At 37.8% G+C, this 21,704-nt stretch overlaps 1 protein-coding gene across 7 annotated transcripts in view; it reads right to left on the bottom strand.

Annotated features, from left to right (window-relative positions):
* Positions 1-20,717, bottom strand: part of strbp (spermatid perinuclear RNA binding protein) — an 88,597-nt gene extending 67,880 nt beyond the window's left edge. For 3 of the 7 annotated variants that reach the window (XM_032569287.1, XM_032569290.1, XM_032569288.1), the window contains exon 1: positions 17,597-17,744. The gene's annotated coding sequence lies outside the window, so the exon portion shown is untranslated. Of the gene's footprint in view, positions 1-17,168; positions 17,268-17,596; positions 17,745-20,613 lie in introns of those variants that run through there. The other 4 variants (XM_032569286.1, XM_032569285.1, XM_032569289.1 and 1 more) reach the window with 4 other exon arrangements.
* Between the last annotated feature and the right edge of the window lie 987 nt (positions 20,718-21,704).

Raw genomic sequence — 21,704 nt, 5'->3', positions numbered from 1 at the left:
GTTTCTGTGCAGGATATATAAGAGTTTCGTGTTTCATGGCGAGTAGGTGAACTTTGACCCCTGGTAACCCCCCTTCAGCAATCTCAGACAGTCACCAATTTGATAACTTTAAATCAGACATGCCTTATGATCAGACTGACCGAGTTTGAAGCCGATCAATCGAAATCCCTAGGAGGAGTTCGATCAAATGCAAAGGCTGTAAACGTCAAAGTCGAGGTCCAAAATGGACCTTCAATACAAAATGGCCGACTTCCTGTTGGGTTTCGACCATGGCTCTAAGAGACTTTTTTGTACGTCCTGACAAGATACACATGTGTACCAAGTTTCGTAATTCTAGGTTAAAGCATGGCTTGGGGCTGTTCATTTAAAATACTCTAGGGGTCGCTATAGAGAAATTAGGCCACGCCCACCAAATTTTGTTATGAATTCCTGTCGGTGGGTGGATAAGGATCCATCCTAGTGAGTTTAGAGCAGCTGGGCCCGAAATTGTGGAATTCAGAGCCAAACGAAATTCGACTGCGTTCGCAACGCCGCCACGCCCACCTGCTATGTCAAAGCCGGTCGGGGTTGGAATGCTCAACACACCAACATGTCTTCTGTCTCTGGACACAGTTTCATGTTGATTAGGTCAAAGGGCTAAGATAGCGACCGTTCACAGTAAAACATGACACTTCCTGTTCTCAGGGGGCGTGGCCTAAGTGATGTCATCATTTGACCATAGGGTATTGTAGGGCACCCGATGACGATCAATCACTGAAAGTTTGGTCCCTCTATGTGTTTTTGTATAGGAAATATAAGAGTTTCGTGTTTCATGGCGAGTAGGTGAACTTTGACCCCTGCTAACCCCCCTTCAACATGCTCCAAAACTCACCAATTTGATAACTTTAAATCAGACATGCCTTATGATCAGACTGACCGAGTTTGAAGCCGATCAATCGAAATCCCTAGGAGGAGTTCGATCAAATACGAAGGCTGTAAACGTCAAAATCGAGGAAAAAAATGGACGTTCAATACAAAATGGCCGACTTTCTGTGATAGTTGGCTTATAACATTCAATGTAAGTTCTGAGTCTTTTGGTGAGCTCTACAAGTGTACCAAATTTCATGTCTCTACGATGAAGTACGTTCATACCATTGTGTCAACAGAAAATTGCTAGTTGCCGCCGTTGAGCAATTTTTTTTGCGATTTTTGCGACAACCTTAAAATTCAAAATTTTTAATTTTTCTAGTTGCGACCGCCAAGTTTGGTGAGTTTTTGAATATGATAAAGCCCCCAAAAAGGCACACGAAGAGGGGGGCAGAATAATAATAAAACAGTACAGATACAATAGGCCTTCGCAGCGCTTTGCTGCTCGGGCCTAATTAATTAAATAGAAAGATTTTGGACAGTTGGAAGTACATCTAAAATTAGACCCACATAAGAAATAAATCACAGTGATAGTCATCACAATAAAATAACAAAGAACTTCTTAGATGTAATAACTGGCAGGTTCTAAAGTTCTAATGCATCGTAAACATCAACATGTTTTGCTAATTGAATTGACTTAAACCTGTTGCAATAAGCAATAAATCAATAACATAAGAAATTAAAGCAAGCTTGATCATTTCCATTTAAATGATTGATTGTTTTTCTTGAGTCTCTCTTTCTACCAAGGATTGGTAGCTACCAGTTGTAGGTTGCTACCTACCAAGAACCTACCAGTTGGTGGTTTCAACTAAACCTTGTTGAAAGCAACTATGTTTGCAAGACTTCAGAATCCATTTTATTAGTCATTTCAGTTGTTTTGTTTATTTGTTTTGGATATTTAAAAGGTTCCAGTTCCAGTTTTAAATGTTATATGAACTTAAAGGTTATTGGTCTTTGAGAGGGTGTACTTGCATTATGGTCATATTACTTGAAAATGGTCTCAAAATGATGGTACCATTTATCGCATTCACCTCTGGGACACTTTATTGTCCAGCAAAATTTGTTATTGTGACAGGGTACATAGACGTTGACGCCCTAAACATCACAGCAGCGACTGTGATGCTACGGCTCACAATGTTTGAAAAGAACATTATGATAATGGAAATAAAGCCAGTATCATCAATGACACATTCAATAATAACACTGCATCTGAATATTTTCCTATTATATTGCAGCCCGGTCTTAAATAAAAACAGAACAGCATGAAGCTGCCATGAGTCCAAGGCTACAGCGAGAAAATAATAGTGTGGGTAAATATGAGTGCAAGAATCCCAGAGAGAGACTGTACTCAACCTCACCAGCTCCTGCAGACCTGCAGGTCAGCAAAGTCAGGATGCAGCTGAACGTGCCCTTGGTGCAGAAGTGTGTTCAAAAGTGTGCACTACACCAGATGGCACCTTGCAGATGTGTGTCACTGTGTGTGTTTGTCATTCAGCTGATGACAGGAATGATATAAACACTTGAAATTCAACATGACACTAAAACGTCCACCATCTGGACAAGTGTTGGGGGAAAAAAAACATACAACACAATCTTCCCTTATTTTGTTAATTCATTTTTATTCCTAACATAACTATATGTTTCTTTCTAGCTCTTTGTAGTGCTGCCATCCATCATCATTAGGGGGCAGATAGATGACCTGTCTACACTCAGTCCCTGAACTCTCTGGAGAGGAGGACAAGAAAGGTAAAGCACACCGTGAACTGTGAAGGTTTTTTAAGGGCATAACAGAATCCCTAAAGAAAATGAAAAGAAGTAACTTAGGGTTATAGCAATTAAATCTCTTTTTCAAACCCTACATTAGTGCTTGATTTCATTCTTAAAGGGTGATTTCTGTCTATATTCATTTTAGTCAAACCCCATACGTCCCTGTAATGTTTACTTCAATTTCATGCTATAAGGCAAGCATTTACAGTAAATCAGCCACTGACTGAACCTCTGACAGAACTGCTCCATATCTGAATTGTTGACCAGTGGGTAGTATCTAATCATAAAAATCATTTCATGTTAGCTGTAGTTACCAGTTATTTGTTAATTCTTACATTGTGTGTGAATTGTGAGACAGTTATTTTTTGTTTTTAAGCATATGCACTGACTGATGGCACCTTTTAAATTTCGTTGTCCTTGTGACAATGACAATAAAGATTTATCTTATCTTATCTATCTTATCTTAGCATCTGATGCTACATCAGAATGCTACATTCTGATGTAGCATCAGAATCTTGTTAGCTACAGCTAACAAGATTCCTTAACATGAACTTTGCAACAAGTGACATTGAATCATCTCAAAATGAAGTTAAACAAACCTCCAATATCTTAATTATCTGACTGTAAAGCTAGTGTTATAAATAAAGCACATTCAGTTTTCAAAATAAAAGCACATTTCGTTATCTAGTTTTATTTCATGAACTCAAATTTCTTTCTAATTTACCCATCATATCAATCTTCACTTTACTTTGTCATTTGCAAAATGCTGTGGAAATATTTATTTATGGATTTCCTAAATGGTTCCACAAGATTCATGCAAATCTAAACCAAAGTAAGAAGAACAAAAGCTTCTTCATCATATACAACGAGCCACATAGAGCAAAGGGGAGAACAACTTGAACATTAGGAATAACAGGCGTTTACTACATCATTGAAAGCTGTTCATCAAAATAAAATTATGTGCCATTTTATCCATTCAAAAAATTCAGTAACCTATTTCTACCATCTTCTTTTGAACTTATATACATATATTTATGTCTTGTTTGTTTTTTTAAAAATAGGTCACAGGCAGTGGTGCTTTTTATATGTTGGATGTTTAGGGAAAAAATAGATGTTAAATATTAATTTTTAATCTGCCACAGACTTGGCTTAAACTTTGGATGAAGGACTTTGAACTTGACTTAAAATGACTCCCTCTGATTTTCTTTTTTTTCAGACAACATTTATTTAAGATTCTCCTCAAATTCCTGTTTCAGTATTAAACAATCTAGGCTGTGCTCTGCATCAAACTCAGCGGGTAGCTGATTGATCTTTAAATTCCTGAAGGAAAAGGCAAAATCAAACAAAAAGAAGCTAAATATAGAATTGAGAAACATTCAAAAGATGATAAAACACAAAGGGATGGCAATCATTAGGATGAAGGAGCAGTGGAATGAAGCATACGTATGTTGGGAGGACGATCAGAGGACAAACTATTGTCTCCTGGTAATGTGTAAAAATAACTCTGCTGCTGCTTTCTTGCTGTGTTGCGTGGTGGAGGAGCTATCTAGGTCAGAAAATTCCCACTGAAAGGGAGGCGAGAAGGAGAGGTATCGCATTGATTCAGCCTTCTGTATCAGTCTGAGACAGAAGTCAGTGCCTCCTCACTAAAAGCTGTTCAGGATGAGGAGTATCTCTTTCATGCTTCCATTTCACACATTTGCATAACAATTGAATCTGACTGTTCATTCTACTAATAGGCTGTTCTTTCTCCATCACCAACAATTTTGCACTCCTCCATTTACATCCTCCCATGTTGTTTAACACCTTCTACTTTTACTCTTAATGCTATTAAATCACAAACTCCAAAACATCCACTGCATAGTTAAAAAAAAGAAAAAGCACAAAACTCAGTGTGTAAACTTAAATAACTTTTTCAATAATGTGAAAGTTAAAGTGACACACCCAACTTGAAGTTTGATGATACACTTATGGGAATACTTTGAACTTACTAAATATTGTCTGAGTTTATCAGCCTTCTAATGTCGTAATTACAAATGTCCCGGTCAAGATTCCCCCCCATACTGATCCAAGTCCAAAAATCAATGCCATGTACATCCTGGAAGGTCCAATGAATTTAAAGAGTTGAAAATAAAACCACATTTCATCATTACATAGTTTGTACTCATATGTTTCTGTTCTACTCAAGTCATTCAGCAATGACGTTCTGGATATTGTAGCATCTGTTTTTCTCAACAGGGTTTTTTTTTTCTCTACATCGAAGCTTTTTATTTCTAAACATATATCCAACTTGACACGTAGAGCCTCAGTGTTAAATAAACACCATGTTCATGTCTTGCTAATGCTGACAATGTTGTAATAGTAAGCAAGTTACTGCAGGATAAGCATTTCAATCTGTTTTCACATGACTTATTGAAAATTGGGCTTGTAGCATTTCAGTGCTGTTTCAGTTAATTATGTGGACGTAAAACACAAAATATTTCTGTCCTGCTTCATAAACGTTGCCTTTTGCTGTATGTGGGACGGCTAAGATTTTAACGGCGAGCATTTCAACTGCTCTCTGCCCTTTTATTATTAAGTGAATACAAATTAGATTATTAAACCTCTCCGTAATTTTAATTACTAATTATTCCCATTAATACTATATAAAATACAACTGTATGCGTTGAAATACACCAAAACAACTTTGGATGCCGCAGCACTGAAGGTTAAATACAGCATCACTTTCAGGCGTCGTTCTCTTTGGACTACTTGGATGTAGATTTACCAAATATAAGCATGATAACATCTAAAGTCCTTTTAAATATTTAATTACATTAGGAAATTCTTTTGAAGGATTACAGATTATTTGCTTACATGACAGCACTAAAAACACTGTTTGAGTTGTTTTATGAAACATCTAAAACTTGAGATTTACTTCAAACCAAAATACACTTTTAAGCTTTCTTTTTCATATTTTCTAAAGTGGAAAAAAAAACAAATACTGCATGGTGTGCTGTGTGATTCAGATTTTTCCACTGCTGCCCTGGCTACATCTGAAGGTAGAAGAGTAACTCACAAACCAAACTATGTGTGTTGTTCAGCACTTCAGAGGTTTAATTAAATCTTCAGAGATGAAGAATGCAATAAGCATGCTAAGCATTTTAGTGACTTAATCAGACTATTACACATTGATAAGAGCAAAATGTGTGTATGGGAGATACCTAAAACTAGAATGATTAAAGATTGTTGTTGTTGCAAAAGTAACAACGCCAAAAAAGGCAGATGCAAAATTCTACTTTTGGGGAATCTTGCTTATATAATTAATACATTAGACTTGACAAAGCTAAATTTATTTAAAATGAGTTCAGTGCTTAAAATAATTAGGAACTCAAGACTTGAATGGATTAACCTGATGTGCCTGTCCAAAATGGGCAGGGTTGATCTCAGCTGGCTCACTGGCGGCAACAGAAATAGCGTGAGCTGACCACAGCATAAGTGGCACGCAGCAGCACACCTCTAAGATTCTTTACACTTTAGCCACCTGCTGGATTAGAGGTTGTAAAAAAAATACAAGAAAAACAAGCAGATTTACATGAATTAAGCAAGATGTTGGTATATCTACTTTTAAGAGGGACAGAAAATAATCCAAACTGAGACATAATGTTGTAATGGTGCTTTACAGCCTTTTGAAACAGGCCACAAAGACTAAGTCTGATCAGTTTAAATTAATACATAACATAACACTGTCCAAATCATGCTGTGGTTTTCAGTGTTGTAACAGTAGATCTTTGACAGCAAGATAGAAAGTGGGAGCAAACTATAGCTACCAACTTCATTTTGCAAACGTGAGCAAAAAAGGGAACTGTTCCTTGCTTAATATTTTACAGAATGTAACTATATTATAACTTTATTTTATGCAATTGGCTAATTTTCAGCTATTTTCCATTGTAAGATTATGGGCAAAAGAAATATCTGCAACAACTGACTAAGTAGCTGATATAGATTTCTGAACAAAACAAAGCTGGGCATTGTTCAAAACCAAGGAGCTGCAAAGTTGAAAGTCCAAACGTATGAAGCAATAAAGTTAGTTTATGGCTGACTATGCAGTAGTAAATTTAAAATTTTATTCTCTAGAGAAACTTTGGCCTTGGAGAAAAGTCTTTCATTGAATAACAAATATACACATATAATAGATCTACACATTACACAGACACATTTATGAGAGTGATGTCTCACACGAGGCAGAATTAGATGTACATGGCTTGAAAGCTGTTCAGTTTGAGATAGCAGCTCTGAGTACTGATATGACAGTACAGTTTACAAAAAACAGCTTTGCCCCGGGAGTAGAACCGATAGGAACCTGACTACCTAACACTGACTGACAGAAGCAGAGATATTTATTTGTTGAACAGAGAAAATGTGTTGAATACAGATTCAACAACAGCACACAGATCCAACACAAAAATTTGCCTGTAAAGCACAGACATGTGTTGGCACTAGGTTAACAAAGTAAAATAAAAATGTATTAAGCAGTGATTTTAGTATAATGGTATAATTTTTTCTTATATCCAATTTCTCGTCCTTTAAGGTTTCCTGTAAAACAGTATGAATGATCCTGTATGAGCAAGTGCCAAAAGCAATGCAACAACTGATGACAACTCCGTTTAGACATCAAAGATCAATATTGAAACGTATCATTAGGTCACAGGAACGATCCACAGCTGGAAAAGATTGTCGTTCCCTGTCTGTATTTTTCAGACAGAGATCAGGGATTAAAGCAGGAAGCATATTAATAAAACCCATGGTAATAACCCAACTGCTGTCTACATCTTCCATAATCAATAAATGACCTTGTGTGAATTGGGATCCCTTCCAGATAAAACCTTTGTCATAAAACATGATTTGTTTTTCCTGTTTATTGTGAACCGAGACTTAATTTCCTGTACTTTCCTCCTCATTTCTGTGATATAAAACGCTGCAAGAATGTTAATACTGAATGCGTCATTCAAAAGTTATGCTGCTGAAATTGTGCACAAATACGTTTTAGACCTCAGTGATATTCAGGCCATTGGACAGATTTATTCAATATATTTAAATACCTAGAGATGGGCTTTTAGTGTAATATATATTCATATTCAATAAATAGAATATGAATCTCATATGTCTCATTTGTCAAGGAGGAGGCCCTATACACACCAAAGCTGAACGAGTTAAATGTCTTCAGCTGTTGTACAAGTACCACTAGTGCATCTGGGCTGCCTTCAGTGGCAGAAAAAGATTTTGGCTATCAACCCCAAGCCGACTAACTGTTATGCAGAGCAAATATGCAGAAAACGCAAAAAGAAAAATGGATTGTGAACACTACTGATTTTTACTTCAACCAGAACTTACTCAAAGAAGTAGTGCAGTGGTGAATATTTCAAAAACTTTCAGTATAAACTGATACAGACAAAAAAGTGAACCAAGAAATAGGAGTGGTGGCTTTTTGTTTATCTCTGAAGTCAGAAAGTGGATCTGAGAGTGAGACCAAACCCAATATAACCTAGTTCATACTGAAACTTACCACTGACCTAAACTGAACCACATTGCTGATTTTAAGGATTGCTTTTATTAAACCAACTGCTGCTATTAGCCCTACTTAAAGTCTACTTGTCCAATATCAGATAAGGAACCAAAACTAGTTTTGTTTGCACAGAAACTTTGTAAACTTTGCAGATATTTGTCGCCAAACAGGGAGCAAGCACCCAACAATCCACAAAATAAGTACATTGTTCTACTTTTTGAAAGATCAGTCCCAAGCTTCTGAGAAAGAGGAAACAGCAACTAGGCAGAAATACAACAGTTTACAGAAACTTACGAGCAGCTCATAAAGCTGCAGCTGACCAGTCACAGCAGAGTCTGATTTAAGAGGATGGGGGCCTCTAAAACACAGTCAGTTTAACATTGAGGCCCTCGGAAGACAAGTTTCAACTATGTGTAAAAAATACTAAAGGTTGTTAAGAACACATAATCTTCACGGTTTCTATAGTTTTTCCAAAAATGATCTTTGAAAAAGAAAAGCGCGGGGGCAGTTTGCATAGTTAGAAATTCAAATTATTTAAAATGCATCAAAAACAACCACCACAAAAAAATTCCAGTTTGAAGAGGTCTTATGATTTGCTCTTCTTCTTTCTGGCATAATTAGGCATAGGCAGCTTTATCCATTTAAATGGTTGAAAAAAGTTAGAAAATGTTGTTTTAAAATACTGTCAAACCAAATCAACGGTATATAGTCATTTTAATGGATATAAAAGACGTTTCTCCAGTTGTATGAAACAAAGAGTAACAGAGTGTCCTGAGCTATTATTGTAGTTATGCTTATAGGTTACTAAATTGAAATGACATTTTTGTAATGTGCCTTGAGATGACATTTGTTGTGAATTGGCACAATATAAATAATCTGAATTGAAATTGAGTGTTCTCCCATCCCCACATGCTGCTGCAGATTGCTGATCACCTGGCTGCTATTGTTTTTGTTTCAGGTATCATCCTTTACATGATCAGGCCATTCTTTAGTTTTAGATTCCTTGTGCTTCTGTTTGTACCTTAGTATTTCAATACAGTCTTCAGTTGTGTATATTCTCTGTATTTCTGTTTTGTTTTGAAAGCACATCTTCTGCTTAGGTTTGAGTTTTATCCATGTTTGCTTAATGTTTTCCTGTTTGCTTATGGTCTTCTCCCTAATTAGTGTTATGGATTCCTCCAAGACTTTAGTTTTTGAATCTCCTTTTATGTAAAATTATAATTATTTTTTACCTGCCTGGCCCCTGCCCTTTCCCTGCTTTTGGGTTTTACTCCTTCACATGTTGTGACAAAAATTGCTTAATATTGTGAACCGGGTATTTTCCCCCTAGGCCAAAAAAGTCTCATGCCTTTTTCTATTTTGGAGTTTTTACATAAAAATTTAATGGAATAAGATGCCTCACAGTAATATGAACTTGCAATATGCTGAAGTTGAAAAACATAATTTCATTAAAAGCAGAAAACTCCTACTTTTGGGCCCTCGAAATATTTCCCCCCAGTTACTGCCAATTGTTAAATTGGGCCAGTGTCACCAACAGTGGTTATGGGACTGATCTTTTACAAGCTAAACAACAGCTATGCAAATACTTGTATTCAGTACATTTACAAGATAAACAGGACTTTGTGGGACTAGTTGTCTTTCAATTAGACCGGAAACATATAGAGACAGAAAGGTGGCCAGTGGATCCCCTTCTACTGCTATGCCATAGGCCTCCTCAGTGATCAGCATATTTAACCACAACTGTGTAATAGAGCTTACCCTCGACAACCAATTTTGTTAAAAGTGTTAGAAATTCATTAAATCCATTTCATTTAGGCAGAAGTCACCTTGGTCCACAAGCATCAAACAAGTTCTAGACAACTTTGCAGCTCATTATGTATAAACTACTTTATATTAAATGTTTTTGTAAAACATTTTTAAAACATTTAAAAAGTCTCTTGGGAACCTTTTGGTTTTTATCACTTTCGAGCTTAAGAACAGTTTGTATTTTTGACTCGGTTAGGCTTTGCTTTTCATTCCACGTAGTGACTGGAAAACAGAAGGTGAGGGAGTCTTTTTCTGTCAGCCTGTTTTACCAACATCATGACAGGATGACTCTGGATTGCTGCAGGGAAGATGGCAAACCGTTCAGCCTTCTTAAAAAGCTGGGTCTCCAACCTTGGAGTGCCTTTGTGAAGGAGGATGCTGACCTGAAACCCACACTCTCTCCATGTGCAAGCCAGTGTAGGTAGACCAAGTCTAAGCAAGCAAGTATGTTATCCTGACAGTGTCACAGAGGCTCATGTTTGTTTGCAGAAAAACTTGCCTAAGTGGTAACATAGCATCATGTTCCAGGTGCCTTATTTAGAAGAGTTGTTACCAAACTGATTATAAACTAAGTTTCTGATATGAGAGGTGTACATTGGTATCCAGGAAGGAGAAAGATTTTTTGTCCCAGAGGTTAATGTGTTTCAGTATGAAATGTGTATCAAAAAGCATAAGGTTTTAAAAAGATACCAACTGAGACTAATAAGAATGGGTCACTATCCACACTGCAACAAGTCCTGTATCAACATCAGCTGAAAGGGCACTCAGCACATTAGAAATGTTCACTTCAAAAGCAACAGCAAAAGACAGATTAGAGTTCTAATATGCATTTCAGTACATTTTTTGAGAACGTCTAATTAAACAATTTTTTTTACATTTGGCCACAAAGACCGTTGTTGCATTTGATTTTTGTCTTTTTATATATATATATATATATATATATATATTTGAAAGAAATGTCGAGGTGCAATGTTATTTGACAAACTATTCGCTGGCATTTGCAAAGCAGTCAATCTAAAAGGCTGTACTTTCTTTGATTAAAAATAGGGACGGCTATAGATGTTGGTGTCTGCAGATGTGTTAAGTATACACTGTGTTTATTAATATCTATTTAGGTATATTTAGTGATTAGAGTACTAACACAGATAGCTATAAGTGGTCTTAGCGAAGGTCTCAAGTATTTGTGGAGATGAGCTATTCACGAGTAGTTGTGGTTCCTAACCCCTGCAAGTACTGGGGTCCACTGTAATGTACTTTTATCTAGGTTGCACACGATAACAATTGTTCGTGTAGAAAAAGGCACACAGAAATTCACCATTGATGTAGCATTTAATCTGTTTATTTAGCCTTTAGCACTGTCATATATGTTTTTAATACCACAATGCAAAAAACAAAAAATCTATCCTTATCTTAAAAGCCTCTAGTAATGCAAAGCTGGATTTTCACACATTATATCTTAGATGGACAGAAGAAAGATGCAGTGAGACAGCTCATTAATAAAAAGTAAGAACAACGTATAGATTCTTGCTGACAAACACAGTCCTCTTCCTCTCCAGATTTCCAGCTACACACACATGCACACAGGCAGCCGACTGAAAGGTAGCTGTGCATGCACTAGTCACACAGACTGATGATGAGTGTGCTGGAGTGAGAAGATGAAAAGATCTCAGAGGAAATATGGTGGCGTTTCACAGCAAGTGCTGTCGTCTGCTCTCCAGCACGTATAAGTGTGTCAGAAAGAGTTCGCTGCTCTGCTGCATCCTCTGCTATTCATACATGTTCTCCCAGCAAGCTCCCCATATACGCCTGAATCCAGCTCAGTAGACATGAAGCAGACATCACATTCTCAAATCTATATGCTACAGAAATATCTGTGCATCCATAAAGTTACAAAGTGGCCACACACAGCAGATCTTGCACCAGATAAACTTTGCAGGCTTTGCACGCGTCTGTGAATAAATAGGAAGTACGAGCAATGAATCATTTTACTACATTAACAAAAAGCAGGTGTGATCTTACATGTATGGAGTTTTAATCTTGATTCTGGCATGTCATTCAGCTTGCCAGAGTCCCATAAATCCCCTTTTATTAGATAAACACCCACATCAGAACTCTCACCAACATCTCCCCGATAATCTCCATAACCAATTATAGGGTGATCCGCCTCTGCGCAAAAATGAAAGCAACGCTTAATCTGCTAACCCCAGTCAGTGGGTCATTATGGGGGAAAATACAGCTTCCAGCCACACGAGCTGACTAAAACCACGAAGATTAGCTTATTTATTAGTAGCAACAACTCGTATAATTATTGATTTATTGTGGCAACAGTAAACACTATAAAGATGCCAGCAAAACCCAAATGCTAAAAGTAGAGTTGTGACTGATATTACCATTTTTCAAATATTACATTCATAGAGAAGCAATATATCAGTGTATTTAAGTAAAATGATTGTGTCCTGCGTAGCAGTAAAATCAAACTATTTAATGTAACAAGTTTTGTCAAAGTAACTTATTCAATAATCATGCATTTAAATAATACTTCTCCCTCTCCTTCCATTTATTAAATACACCAAAACTAAAAACCTACACCATGATCACTCTGTAAAGGCCTCAGGATAAATTTTGATGGACTTTTTTAGTTAAATAGAAATGAGACAGGAGCTATGCTTTTTCTGCTAGTTACAAAAACCTCTCTCGAAAGATCAGCAGCACATTTTGGTTTAGATATTTTTGTCCTGTAGTTCTTTGAAAATAAACAGAGAACATCAGAATTAGATCTACTATCTGTATTTACATGGTGAAATAGAAATTGGCCAGGAAAGGTGTAATTAGTTCATCTAAGATATTAGCAGTATTTCTTCTGTGATTATTGCTGCATATACAGATTTTTAGTTTATTTTATCCTCCACTGCTTCCCTCTTAGACACATAGTTGAACTAAGGTACTAAAACTAAACTGGAAACTATCCCTTCCTACTCCCAATATGGTCTACCTGGTTTAAATTAATAGCTTGATCTTCCTGGAACTGTGAATGAGGGTAAGCTACAGTTTCCCTGATCCAAGCTCTTTTTGATACAGTAAGCAGAGCTGCATGGGACATGAGATGAGGAGGGGACAGGGGAGAGTTACTTCGTGCATGTGAATGCGAGAATGCATGGAGTTGAACGTGTGCATGTTGAAGAGAAGGGGAGAAGGAGGGGAAACAAAATGGAAATAAACAACAGCTTGGATCTGTGTGGAAACGGGCTACTGTCATATGGTCTGTTGGGTTTTGGCCAGGAGAGCATATGACAGTGTTGGGTAGAATGCTGAGGAACATTGTCATTATGATGCAACATCAAATAAGAATTAAGTTTACTTCTTAAACAGTCAGTAGTTTGGAGAGGGCTATTTGATAAGCTATATTCTGACAATCTGCAGGACTCCTTCCAATATCACATCACATGTCATCTTGAAAACCAGTGATAATGTAAGTTAAACAGCCACTAAGTACAGATGTAAAAAAATCACTTACCATGAGTACTTCAACACCAATTCCAAATACTGGCAACGTCTAATATATGACTCATACAAATATTATCTATACAGTATACATTTAAGTTTTTTCTCAATAAGAGCGCCTATACTGAAGAGTGTTCTTCTTATCGCTGTCTCTATGTATGGCGAGATTACTGATTCAAAAAGAATGAATTTTGGGACATAGAAATGGTATTAACCATTTGGTTACCAGTCAATTTCTAAGTACCGGTAAATCTAAAAAAAAAAAACAAACATGCATGTTAAAATTCAAGTGAACTAATAATTTTTCACAAGGTCAATTAAGCCTATGGTTGCAAATCAAACTGCTGATAATAATTCTTATAAAACATCATTTACTAAGCTAGGTTATCAGTTAATAGGAGCACTTGTAACACTGCCCTAATAAATTTTAAGGATATAGACCCTTAGCATGCCCACATAGCTAGCAATTTACCTTTTAATGCAGCGGATGCTCCAGATCATCTAGATACCGCAAACCTGGCAAACCAGTTCTTTCATAGTTCATTTCAGGTTCAGTTTCATGCTAAATATCTGAGCCTTACAAGGCCATCTCTCCTGTCCTGTCTTTCTGTCCAAACTGTCTCACTTTGTTTCTCTCCCTGCCTTGGATCTCGTGTCTCTGTCACTCCGACCTCTTCCTGGATTCCACACAGAGGTGAAAGGAAACAGGAATGGCTTTAGAGGCAGTTGGCAGGACAATCTCCATTTCTTCTCCTTTTGTAGCTCTCACACTCAACACACACACACATGCACACCCGGTCAATATTCCTGTTTTGGTGGCTTTGTTCCTTTGCCAGTTGCGAAGATGTTTCCTCAAACATGATGAAAGCCATTCCTGTTCCTGCAGATGGCATGCAGGGGAGAGTGGGTGTTTGCATGTGTATTTGCATGTGTGCAAGATCAACAACAGAGATAGATATGGTCAGCAGGATGGATCTGAATCAGCAGAGTGCAGATGGGTCCTTTATTACAGTGTAAGGAGGAGGAACATTCAAAACAGTGGCACTCTCTGTTGCCTGCTGCCCCTTTGCACAGTCACTCCTTCAGCACAGCACCAGTGGGACTCCCAACTCCCTGTTGTGCTTACAGAAACCTTGGCAGCCAGCATCCATGTCCCCCAATAAGGAATGCTTTTGCTAAAGCTTTAGCCAATTGGATTAAAGCTACATTTCCCTAGCTGACATAATTCCAAATGTGCTGCTGTAAGCTCAAATCTGAGACATGGTGGGAAGACTCATGTTTCACCGATAGATACCAGAACTCACATGCTGCTGGGCAGTGCAAGAAGAAAGAGACATCCTGTGTCTGTTACTGAGACTCTAAACAATTTGAATAGGGAACATAATATAAACATCAGCAGAACCCCAGACAAAAAGCAGACATTGGAGGGTTTACATAAAGAAAGACCTGTACCAAACAGACAAAGGAAAACAACAAGTCCAAACAAAAAAAAGGAAAAATACACACACACACACACATATATACTGTATATATATATATATATATCTATATATATATATATATAGATATATATATATATATATATTTATCCGTGCTCATGTTAGTGGAATTACTTGATCTTAACCGGAATGGTGATTCTACGTGATAAGATGATATTAGGGCAAAATGTATCTGGGTTTTCCATCCAGGATCCATAATGGCTTTGTTTGTCCTTAATCTGGGTGCAGGCACAAGTAAGTTCCATTAGTGGAAATTAAACCCATGTCTAAATCCACTGAGGCGAGCAGTGCAAACTCTTGCCTGAATCACCTGATTTATACCAGGAATATCAAACACCAAAGGCTCAACATTTAACATGTGGAAGTCTGGAAAACAGCCTGTAATATACACAGGGAATCTGTTAAAGGCAGCAGTTCCTGTAACACGCTTGTAAAGATGTGTACAGAAAAAAAGACATTTAAAAAATGAATCCTTTGTTGCAGTATTTTGGAAGAAAAATCTACTGCAAAAGAAAAAAAGGAAGGCTTTTATAGTTCTATATTAGCCATGCTAATATATGTGGAAGGTGCTTAACATATCCAAAGTGACACTAGCATCATCATCATAACACTAATTTAAAACAAATAAAAATAATTTAAAACAAACAGAAAAGGCAGCAATTTTATAAAAAAATATTTTTGAAACAATTTATGGAAAAATAAACAACATAAATTAAAAAAAGTGTTTTTTTCAAAAAAATGTCACACACCGGCACCAGAACTTAGGAAAAATAATAATCCAGGAAGACAGACAAAACATAAAATAAAAGGTCTCCATATTCTCATATTTTTGAGCAATGAGGAAGAGTCAATGCAGAAAACTTTATCTCTAATAAGATCCCGGAGTTTGGATTCAAGATGCACTCAGGCTTTTGCTGGCCATTACAAATATCTGTTTATTTTTTTATAGGTCTGATCTATAAACTATATTTTTTAGAGTGGATGAAATAAAAAAATGTGCTGTATATTCTTTGATAAAGATCCTGAGTAATGCAAAAATATATATAACTCCATATAAGAATTGGTTCCTGATCTTTATGTTATCTTTATCATATTTAGTAAAATTGAAAACTACATGCTGTTGGTTGATTCATTTACAGACTGAAAACAGAGGAGGGTCTTAGTTTTGATGCTTTAAATGAAAAGGAATATAGATTCAAATCTATCTATATTTGACCTGCCCCTAGTTAAAAGAGATTTAAAAAAAGAGATAAAAGAGAAATGTATCCAATTTCTATCCTTGATAGATGGTGCATCTTCAGTCTAGATCTTTCACACCAAGGTAAAGTCTGAATATGAACAGCCTCACTCCATGTCTTCCTCTCTCAAAACGCACTGACAAACTCCACTGTATGCAATACAAGAGAAGCATTATATGGCTGCAACAAGCAACACCCTAACGCCCCGTTTCTACTCCATAAATCAGCTCTATCCAGGCAAGGGAAGCAGGAACTGGACTTATTCAACAAACAAAGACACCCCACATTACTATCCCAACTAGAGCAGGTATGTCGGCGTGTGCGTGTGTGTTTGTTGGATCATCTCAAGCACATGGAGCTGGGTGGAGCAAACAAAAATAACCCAAAGGCAACAGGGCCATTAGTCAGGCTGGGAGATCACCAGGGACCAGGACCTGATAAACCAGCACAGACTGCTGGAGCACAGCAGATAGCAGCTCCATTAATTAGCCAGTGAATCAGAACAGCAGCAAACTGTTGCCAGCCACATACTGTAAACATCAAGCAGGAAAGATCTCATTACGCTAAAGCTGGGAGGTTAACTAGTGGATAGGCTTGTTATGATTCCCGCCTCAATTGTTGGAGGAATAAAAGGAACTACAATTACATCTCAGGTGTAAGTATGCAAACAAGCTGGTTCAGCGAGAAGGAGCGGGTGCAGCGTGGCGTTTCATCATTTCATTTCTTCTTTTCAGGCACGCTAAAAACTCTGCGGCTATACGTCTGCAGCAGCTGCTGCGTGGGGAAATGGTTTAACCTCAGAGCCTCAGGAAATTACTTTTAGTTCCCTAAAGCGACGTCCTGACGAGATTAAAAAACAGAACAAAGGTGACTGATAACTTTTTTTTGTGTGTGTGTGTGTGCCACCTCAGCTGGCAGGTGTTTCAAACATCTCAATAGAATATAGAGGCGAACAAAGAGCCGAGATATCTCGCAGTGGGGTACAGTGCGGAAGTGGCCAAACACCTGCAACCGATACTTACGTTATTACTTTAATCACAAAAACACAAGCAAACAGTTACTGAAAATGCTTTTACAATATGAAGGTTGGGGAAAGTTCATATTTTCACTTATAGTTCCTCTTTTCACATTGGCACAGACAAGCGAAAGCAAACCCAATAAAATAAAAATAAATAAATAATTCTTGATGGTTTTCCATACATTTAACACACATAAGCCGGTGGTAAACTAAATTGCACATTTCCAGCACTTACAGCTATGTTTTCTCTCCGAGCGAGAAGCGCGTGTAGACAGAAAATAAGGGGAAAACGTCCAGAAAGAAAACAGTAACTTACTGAACTGGCAGATAGTTGTTGGGAGTCCAACACGGAACAAATCCAACCGAGTAATGAAAGGGAAAAAAGCTTAGCCCGACAAAATAACAGAGCAGTCCAGTTCCAACGAGGACAAGTCCGACACTAACAGCGCCTTGACAACCGGAGCAGCGAAAGCGAGTTCGGTTAATATGGCAAGACAAGTGATTATATAATTTTCACCAGCTCTATAAAAGGCTACCTCCCTCATTTATACCACGAGGGGGCGTCACTAGGCGACAGTAGAGGTTCTAGACCAAATTTTTCACGGGAGCCAAGGTGAGGCCAGTGTTTTTGGGGGATTTTATCGGCCAAAGATGTAAGTAAGCCACTTGTGCCTCTGGAGCTGCAGGTTGCAAACCCCTGACCTTGCAGGTCCAAACTGGCATCCTATCGCAATACAACTGGAGCTAAAAGTGCTACATCTTAATTTATAATTTATTATTGAAGTGAAACTTAAAAAAATAAAAAATGAAATTAATACAAGAGACCAATTAGTTGTGGTTTCTTAGTAATATTTCTGCATAGAGTGGACATTAAAAGTCTTAAAATTTCACATTTTTATGTTTTAAATTTTTTTTTTAAGTTCAGACTATTAAACAGTAACTAGTCAGGAGATGGATTAAAGAGAACATGCTGCATCAAAAATGACACATTTTAATTAGAAACAAATCTTAGACTGATTCGGAGGCAGCTGTGCCTCCAGAGGAAAGGCAAAACACTTTTATTTAGCACCATTCATACACAGGCTAATTCAAAATATTTTTCCGAAAAAGCGAAGGAGTCCACTTCTTCAGATGAATGTCTGGACAGATGAATGTCCAGACATTCATCTGTCTGGACAGGCTCCTCAGGAATAGATTCAACCCAAAATCTTTGTGTTGGGAAATTCTTGTCCATTTATATGAAAGATAAAATGAGGTTGTGGTAATCTTCATCGACTGTGATGCCATGTTATTTTCAAACTGGCGACTCCTTTTGCTTAGCACTGCAGCCAGTGTGGCAAAAATAATGTTAACGTCCCTTCACAAAATCTTTGTGTTGGTAAATTTATACCTGTCTTATGGGATGTCAAGGGAAATATTTTTTGTCTTTTTGTTTAAATAGTTCTTGCTATTTTTTTTCTTCTCTCTCTCCCTTTTGCTTCTTTAAGCCAACAAGACACCCTCACCATCTAATGTTCGGTTTCCGTGCCGAGGATCTTCGTTTATTTTGTCTGCCATGCCAGATTATTTTCATAGTTGCTATTCATGTAACCGTGAAACATTTTTTTTTGTCTACCTCCTGTAAATGTCGGTAAGTTTTCATTTCACATCAAGACAACCGGAATGAAGAACTGTATCTGGTTAGACATATAACACTGAATCAGAAATATAACAAAGAGGAATTCCAGATATTTATGTAGCATCTCTTAACTAGTTGCATTTGGAGTACAGATTAATTGGTTTAACGGCAATTGCAAGGAACTGCAACACTGTTTCAAATATTCAAAGAAAGGGATACAAGATATAAGATCTATATGTTTTCTATTTAATCCTGGTCAGGATAGTGGCTGGAGGTGAAGCCAATCTCATTAGGTGACAAGCAACACGCTGACCACTGCCAACACAAAACATTGGCAAAGAAAATGAGAACCATTGTGGACATATAGATATGTAAAATACAAGCTTTTCCATACTTCCATGAAGAGAAAAGTTCAGAAAACATGTTTTGCTGTTTCTCGATACTATTGTTTTGAATCTACTTGGGATGTGTTCATTTTGTTTTATTGTTATTATTAGCGACAATAAAAGAAAATATTTGCCATCATAGCGTATGCAGGATAACACTAAAGTACCAGTGACTGACTGAAAATGTTGATGTCAAAAAGTTGAATTTGTGACAGGACCGTTGCTTCATTAAATTCTACAACCGCCTGCCATACCGCCGCTTTGCCGATCTCTCCTGTCTTGCAGGAGACAACAGAAAGCAAAAGAGAGGGAGAATTTCCCTTGAGATGAATGGTGGGATTGCGCAGGCGCGAACGAGGTCGACTCATTCCGGTGGAGACGGGCTGAAAATGGCAAGTGCAAAAAAAGTGCTGCATTTACTTAATGGGGAAAGGATCAAAGATGGATAACAAGGTGGCGTGGAGGGATGACATCTTATTTCTGAACGTTTTAAAATGTCGGATTATAGACAACAAGAGAACAAGATATTGAGCCATTTATATGAGCTAAATATGAGATCAATTTGACAACAGTCATTTTAAATCAAATTAAAATCAATAATGTAACTAAACTTACAGGGTGATGAAATGTTCTGTTGTCAAATACAGAAACTGCAGAGACATAAAGAATAAATACAGAGCCTGTGCTGAATGGCAATTAGTCAATTATTCATGCTATTGGGACCTCTTTGTAAGAGCAATACAATTAATCACAAACTGAGCAAATCATGATTACAAAGCAAAAAGTGTCCCCTCTTTATCAAGCAGAATCATTACGCTCTCCCAGACAGCGTTATAAATAATTCAGCAATAAAAGCTTGCCTCTGCTTGCCTGCCTGGCTGCATGCAGCATAAAATAATCCCCTCCGGTGCTCGGCATCGATCTAAAGAGGGCGTCACCAATTAGAACAAACCTCGGGACCAAATTAAGTTCAGTCAACATTCCTGCTGTCGAAAATGCCTGCGACGGGTCAGCCTAGATCAGCCAGGGATTAGGAGGCTTCTGTCAACTATCAATAGCCATGTGCCTGCAAAGACACAAGGGGGAGGGAGGTAGTGCATGGTGTGGAGCAGGAAGGGGGGGCAGTTTCAGTGCAGATCCAGCAGCCAGCCGATGATGCTGTTTGTCCTGTCCGCGGATCGGAGGAGAGAATCACCCATCTACAAGCGGCAACAAATTCAATCCTGCACTGGACATATCCTGTCCCAGATCCCGCCGCCGAACGGCTCTTTATAATACAGCTTCAGAGGACAAACCCACGGAGAGATGGAGAGGAAGAAAGCAATTTACCTGCGCACTGCTGCTCCCGATCAGCCTGCTGATATCACTTCCCACTCTGTGTTGCTTCCAGGGATGCCGCTCACTCCGAGCTGCTGCTCTCCGCTCAATTTAGACGACGGGATTTGTTCACGTGGCCGCGCTCGCTGCTTGTAATTGGCGGAGCGGCGCGAGCTGTAGGTGACTGCCCCGCACCTGTGCGCTACAGCGATGCGGGGATGGGATGGCCACTCGGTGTGTGGATCTTTCAAACTTCCAGGATAAAACGGGTCATACCTTTTTCGGCTAAATACCAATTGCAACACTGAAAATTTGAGTTTTCCTCATGCGTAAATGTAGTTGTGGGTCTTCCATGGGGTGGGAGCCTTAATCTCCCTCTCCTAAAGAAATTCCAGTTTGGAAAAATTTTTTTTTCTTTATTATGTAATTTAACAGAAGCTGAAAAATAGACTAAGATAGATAGATCAGTGGAGGGTTTTGATAAGGGTTATATGAGCAACTGTCCAGGGTGGCAATAAAAAGGGGGGCACACTTTGAAGGGTGGCATAGATAGATAGATAGATAGATAGATAGATAGATAGATAGATAGATAGATAGATAGATAGATAGATAGATAGATAGATAGATAGATAGATAGATAGATAGATAGATAGATAGATAGATAGATAGATAGATAGATAGATAGATAGATAGATAGATAGATAGATTTTTAACATACATTTTTGTTATCATTCCCCCTCCGCCATGCTGTCTTGGGCAGAAAGCCCATATGAAAAAAATCCCCTACTTGCCTGTTTGGTTTGTTGATATTCCAGATCACAAGCTATTATAAACATAAAAGTAAAACATCACAATAATGATATTAGCTAAGTGTAGGCTACATCTGTTCCACATCTGTTAGTAGCATGACTGACAGATTATCCCTGCCCTCTTTGAATGTCATTTCAATAGAGTGCTGCCATTATCAGATTTACAAACCCAGGCATTAACTTACAGTCTACAGCAACATGCAACAGCAACACAGACATGAAGTGAAAGAAGCTGCCTAAGTCTAGTGGACCAGTATATATATTTTTTAAATCTCAGAGCGCAGTGCAAAAGTC

This window comes from Xiphophorus hellerii, chromosome 8, assembly GCF_003331165.1.
Source record: "Xiphophorus hellerii strain 12219 chromosome 8, Xiphophorus_hellerii-4.1, whole genome shotgun sequence".
Taxonomy (NCBI): domain Eukaryota; kingdom Metazoa; phylum Chordata; class Actinopteri; order Cyprinodontiformes; family Poeciliidae; genus Xiphophorus; species Xiphophorus hellerii.
This window is presented reverse-complemented; position numbering and strand designations above follow the sequence as displayed.